Source organism: Rattus norvegicus, chromosome 6 (assembly GCF_036323735.1).
Source record: "Rattus norvegicus strain BN/NHsdMcwi chromosome 6, GRCr8, whole genome shotgun sequence".
Lineage (NCBI taxonomy): Eukaryota > Metazoa > Chordata > Mammalia > Rodentia > Muridae > Rattus > Rattus norvegicus.
In genome coordinates, this window is record NC_086024.1 from 128,377,066 (window position 1) to 128,383,065 (window position 6,000).

Below are 6,000 nucleotides of genomic sequence, written 5' to 3' on the forward strand. Positions count from 1 at the left end.
GAGCGCCGGAATGTCTGCTTCTGTCACCCGTGTCCCCCAGCCCCTCTCATGCTGCAGGGTATGGAGAGCTGGTAGGAAGCTAACCCTAGGCAGCTCGTTCCTCCTCGAATATGGTACTGTTGTCTCATGGGCCAGGGATGACTGTTCAGATGGCGAGTCTCTGCTCTTTTTGGTTCGGAAGGAGATACCTGAATGAACCCCTGAGAAGCACTGGTCCTTCCTTGTCTGTGAAGTCCTAATGTCTGCCTATGGGCCTGGTAAGTTTAGACTATTTTTAGGGCCAACCCTTCAATTGTAGCATAGGTGCCTCAGATGGTGTCAGCTCCCTGGTCCAGCTCCTACAAACCCCATTCCCTGTCACTGGCCCTCTCCCTCAGTGTCTTCCAAGGTTCTCTCCATCTCAAGTCTAAGCCAGCCCAGAAGGAAGGAGCCTCCTACATGGCCCACTTGAGTTATGACCACACCTTTCAGTTGAAGGTCCCTGATCCTACAGAACATCTTGCTCCCTTCTCACAATGTGCTGTGTGTGGCGAGAGCAGCCGGAACAACCCTCCCCATGTTGGGAGCACAGTGTCCTCCACCTCACGCAAGCTGCCTCAGTTTTTCTGCTTCCAGAGTGGGACATAACAGCCGGCCTGTGACTGTGCCTTCCTGTGTAGGCTCCAGCTTCCCTGTCCTGGACCATCTAGGTCCATCTCCTTTATCTGATTTTGTCCTTACAGCCCACAGCTGTGGACTCCTGAGCGCTGGGCCATGGCTAAGGATTCTCGGGGCTCCACTGTTTCCACACCACCTTGATCACCAGGAGGTCGGTTTGCTGCTGTTCTTGGGCATCAGCTGCTCACTAGAGCTCCCAAGGCTGGCTGGAAAAAGGAGCTCATTGAGTACTGCCCCCTCCCCTGCTCCCTTGGCCTCCAGCCTCACCTGGGGACCTGCCCCAGGGTTCTTGCAGGCTCTTCCCTGCTCAGTCTCCCAGGGACTCTAAGCTGCCCTCTCCTGAGGTGTTCCACCATTTCTAGCTTCCACCTGCTGCACAGCTCCATCTGTAGCCTCTGCTCAAGCAGGTGAGGTATCTTACCATGGGCAGCTGGCTGGAGCCTGGCTCCAGGCTAACCAGTTCTTTCCAGACTGGGGATCCGCCAAGAGTCTCAGGGAAGACCTGAATCCAGACAGCCTTGGCTGAGGCTGGGACCTGGGATTCAGCATGGCCAGTGGTAGGAGGTAGGCAGGCAAGCAGGCCTCTGAGGAGCTAGGAACACTGCATTTTGGGCTTTCTATCCAAGAATAGCTAACTCGCCTGGGGCAGGATGGACCACTAACCAACATTTCTTCCCCCTTCTTAGAGTTTCTATCTCCTACATACCATTCCTTCTGCAGCTTCCTTGGTTTCTGGGTGGCTGTGACCTTGAGTAAACCCCCCTTCCTCCCCAACCCCTTGCTTTCCCTTCCTCCTCCCTCCCTCTTTTGCTCTACCCCATCCCCTCTGTTCCCTCCTCCCCTCTCTCAGCCTCAGTTTCCCCATCTGAAGTGATAGGTACATTATTAGATAGATGAGTTTGTTTCTGAGATTGGTTTCAGGAAGCTCACTTAGATGCTTAGCTCCTCAGCTGGTCACTACATCCGCTCCACTGCCATTTTCGATTGACTTGTGATTCACAGTGTTGGGGCTGGATTCACCACAGGGATCATCTACAGAGCCTTCTTGGACAACCCTGGGCCCCCCTCATCTACTCAAGAGCTCAAGAGTCCACAGGTCTCCCAATTTGATGCTGCTCATTTAAAAAATAAATACTGGCCTCTAGTTCTGTTAAACTATCCAGCTGCTTACCTCTGCAGAACAGCAGCTGTGGCAACCTTGCATGTCCCAGACCCCTTACCCATGAGACCGACAGGTCTCCCCACCCCTGTACCTTGTAGATGGTCCCCCCTCCCTTCCCAGTAGGACTCATCCCACCCCTCTGTTATCATTTGGGCACTTAGAAGCAAGGACCTGCCTGAAGCTGTTGAGCCAGTATTTTTATGTTTGACAAGTCCTGTGCCCCTGCCCATGGAGCCAAGAGGCTCTCCCGCCCCTGCATCCTATAGAAGGTCCCCTGCCCTACCCATCCTGTTAGGGTCCTATCCTGTCCTTCTCAACACAGCACTTCTCTGTGGACTCAAAGCACTCTCTTGAATGGTTTCTACCTCAAGTCCCCGGGCTGACCCCGAAGGCCTCTGGATCCTTACTGGTAAGTTTGTACTGAAGAGGAGAGGAGTGTGTGTGTTGGGGAGGGGGTGAAGTATCAGAATAGAGGTGAAGCTTACTCTCCAGCTCCTACTCAGACCATGGGTCAGCCCTCGTCCTCAAAGCCCAGCCCGTGACCTTTATCCCTAATGTCACAACTCTTGTGAGCGGGGATGCTCATCGCCAAGCCTGCAACCCTTGAAGGCTTAGGGAGACCCCACATGAATTCTTGTGGAGAGAAACATGCTCCCAAATGCCTGTGTGCTCAGACCTCTGCTTGATGGCAGGGGTGAAGAGGAAGGAGGGTCAGCCTGTCTGAGGCATTCATGGCTTCCCTAGGTCCCAGCACCATGACCAGATGAACAAAGCCTGTCGTGTAGACTGTGAGCCTTGGATTAGAGCAGTGATTCTCTATCTGTGGTTCTCAGGCTGTGACTCATCTGGGGACCTAAGGACCCTTTCACAGGGGCTGCATATCAGCTATTTACATTATGTGACTCATAACCATAGCAAAATTACTGTTTTAAAGTGGCAAGAAAAATGATTTTATGAATGGGGATTACTACAGCTTGAGGAAGTGTAAGATTTATAACTAGTGGATTTAGTGGGGATGGTGTGAGTCTGGAGTTCTCCTTGTCCCTACACTGAGGGCGGGGTCTAGGCAGAGTAAAGGTAGACTGACCTGTAGGGCTCCCCTCCTATTGTGATGGGAAACTGAGGCTCAGGGGCCAAGGTCTTACTCAAGGTCACATCATGGGGTCTTGTTACCCCTTTCTTTTGTTACCTTTAGCTCTCAGTAAGCTGCCTCCTCTCTACCCATCCCCCCTCCTCTATCCTTCCTGCTCCTGCCATTCTCCTCAGTCCCCTGCACCCTGCATTCTGTCAGGGGATGCTCTGATGTTTGAGGGGAGGGGCTGCTTTGCCAGACCCAAGCCTTAATTCAATGCACCTCTTCAGTCTAGCAGCAGGAAGCTATGGTTGGTTGAAGCAGCACTGGGCAGTGGGGCTGACCGGATTGAGGACTGTGAAAACCCCCCCCCCCCCCACTGCTCCTTCCTTGAAGTCAAAGAGGGTTATATCCAGCCAAGCTTTAGTTTGAGACTGGTGCAGTTAGAGAATGCCCATTCTGACGCCTTCTACCACTTCCGTAGAGAAGCTGCTACCCTGAGCCAAGCCCAGGTCACCATCTCCTTGGACTCTCTCCCCCTCCTCCTTAGCACTCCTTCCATATCAGGATCTCCCCCTCTGATTTCCAGTGTCCTGCCAACCATGGCTGTGCCAGAGGCGTAGTTCTGGAACTTTCCTATCCTAATTTACTCTGAACCCTGCCTGATGTTGTCAAGACTTGGGGGAGACATAACAGATAGGCTAACAGCCATCTCTTCCAGGAAGGCCTTCTGTGGTGATCTCCTTGGAGCCCAAATTCTGAGGTATCACAGATTCATCTCCAGGTTCTCTTCCGTCAGCTGCTATGTCTGCACAGAGTCCTGTTCAGGTATCTACCCTGGCATTCAGGTCTCGATTCCTGGGCCTCTGTGTTTATTTGCCCTGCTGTGTCCTGTGTGGAGAGAACCTCGACTTTAGCAACTCCCTGTCTTCCTTACAGGCGCCTGCACCCACCTAAGTACTTTTTGTTGGGGGAGACTCTAGGCCAAGACTGATCAATTTTTGTGAGGGCCAGCATTGGGGATTCAGAGCATGCCTTGGAACATTCAGAGTGTTCCTATCTGGTCCTATGCACCCCATTGTCCCTGCCAGGGGTTGGCCCTTTCTGAAGACTTCATAGAGTAACCCTGTTTAAGGCTCACAGCCCAAAGAGCCACCTGGAGAAGCAGCAGGTCTGCAGAGCTGGACCACATGTATCTACTGAGCAGTTCCCCCTACCCCCGGGTACAAGGAGTACCTAAAAGGGGGCCTTTGGCCTCAGTTGGGTCTCTGGGAGTAAGTAGGTATGGGAGGGACCGCTTTCCTTCCAGAATGACCACAACAGAGTCTGACCCTTGAAGGATGAAGGCTGCTCCTGAGTCTCCTTTCAGGTAAGAGGACAAGTACTCCCACCAGGTGTGCCACAGCTCACACCCACAGCTCTGTAACTACCACACCAGGAGCCCTGGTAAGCCTGAACCTCTAAGCCCACCATGAATGTCCTGAGCTGAAGCTGCATATCTGCAGTGCTGCTAGGCCTTCTGAGGTAGTATGAGGACCAGGACTGTGCCTGGTGCCAGAAGGTTAGGCCAGCCTTTCCCAGGTGACAAGAAAACCAGGACCTTCAGGGTTGGGGTAGGGACGAATCAGGTGAGCCCCCAGACCTTGAACAACTTCTAAATTCCCATTATCTTAAAGGTCTGAGCTGGTCCTTAACCAGCTTGTGTTTAAGAGCGATCCTTAGTTGCCTTGGAACACTTAACTTGTCAATTCCTGGCTTAACAATCAATGCAATGTTGCTGCCTCTTCCCATAGCAGCAAGAGGCTAAAGTAAGAAAAGCTCGGAGGAAGCACAGAGGCTTGATGGCACAGTTAGGACCAGAGGGAGTGAACAGCAGCATTCACAGAGCTGTGTTTCTAGCCCCAGGGGCAGCAGTCTGCTGGGGCCCAACTTGAGGTTCCCTGAGGTCCCCTGCAGACCCAAGAGCTAGATCCACCCACCCTAGCCCTCTCACATTGACCAGCAGACCTTTTAGGTACCTCATAATAATGGAGAAGTTGGCCTTTCATCTCCTTCCCCCCTACATTTAGGTTCTATCAGGTTAGAAAAAACAAAAGGGGAAAACAAAGGGGACCTTGTCTGTTAGAGTTCAGAGCCCCAGCAGCCACAGCAGCCACAGCACCACAGAGCAGGCCCCTCCCCCTACATCTAGGCCGACAATGGAAAAACACCTGAAAAACCGAGAAAGTTTTCAAACTTTGTTAAAATGCTTGTTTTCCCTAACAGGAACACCTAAGACCGTGCTCGTGCTTCAAGCCAAAATTTTCATGCTTCTTTGTTTAAATGTGTATTTTCTCCCTAGCATTCGTACTTATGTCCAAAAAGTTTTCCATTTGTTTTAAGATTTCTTTGAAGTTACAAAAGTCCTCTAATCTACTCCCACAGGTCAAACCAACTGTACTGATAACCATTATTTAATCCTTAACTAACAACCAATTTCCTTTTATAGACAAACTGTTACTGTCTATCCCAAATGCACAACTAACACAATATTTTCTTCCTCAGCCATCCAGACCAGACTTAAAGGATGCCTTCCAGGCTAAATTCCTCCAACACCCTTGCTGTTCTAGGATCATAACAGCAGACCATGATGTGCTCCCAAGCAAACCAACACAGGCTTGACCCACGATACCCACCCTATGTAGGCCATCCCCCTGCTGGGGTGCTGCTCCTCTGTTGTGATTACTCTATAGGTTTATCTACAGTGCTGCTCCCACAGAACCAGCCGAGACTGAACACCATCTCCTCAGACCTGCCTGAAACAACCTCATCTGACTGAAGACTCCCTGAGATATGCTGAGACCCACAGAGGACAGACTTGAGAGCTTCCAGCTACAGATGAACTCTCTTGCCAAAGCCAAATGGCTACTGAACTTTGGGAAAGTCACATGATAGTAAGGAAAACCATGTCTAGTTAGACTAACCAAATGTTTAAAACCAATGTTGGGGCTGGGGATTTAGCTCAGTGGTAGAGCGCTTACCTAGGAAGCGCGAGGCCCTGGGTTCGGTCCCCAGCTCCGAAAAAAAAGAACCAAAAAAAAAAAAAAAAAAAAAAAAAAAAAAAACCAAT